Genomic DNA, 424 nt, shown 5'->3' with positions numbered 1-424 from the left:
GGAATGCAGGGATTCTTCAATATACGCAAATCAATCAACGTGATACACCATATTAACAAATTGAAGGAGAAAAACCATATGATCATCTCAATAGATGCAGAGAAAGCTTTCAACAAAATTCAACACCATTTATGATAAAAAAAACCCTCCAGAAAGTAGGCATAGAGGGAACTTTCCTCAAAATAATAAAGACCATGTATGACAAACTCACAGCTAACATCGTCCTCAATGGTGAAAAACTGAAACCATGCCCACTATCAGGAACAAGACAAGGTTGCCCCTTCTCAACACTATTATTCAACATAGTTTTGGAAGTTTTAGCCACAGCAATCAGAGAAGAAAAAGAAATAAAAGGAATCCAAATCGGAAAAGAAGAAGTAAAGCTGTCACTGTTTGCAGATGACATGATACTATACATAGAGAA

Source organism: Physeter macrocephalus, chromosome 12 (genome assembly GCF_002837175.3).
Source record: "Physeter macrocephalus isolate SW-GA chromosome 12, ASM283717v5, whole genome shotgun sequence".
Lineage (NCBI taxonomy): Eukaryota > Metazoa > Chordata > Mammalia > Artiodactyla > Physeteridae > Physeter > Physeter macrocephalus.
Note: the sequence above shows the minus strand (reverse complement) of the source record.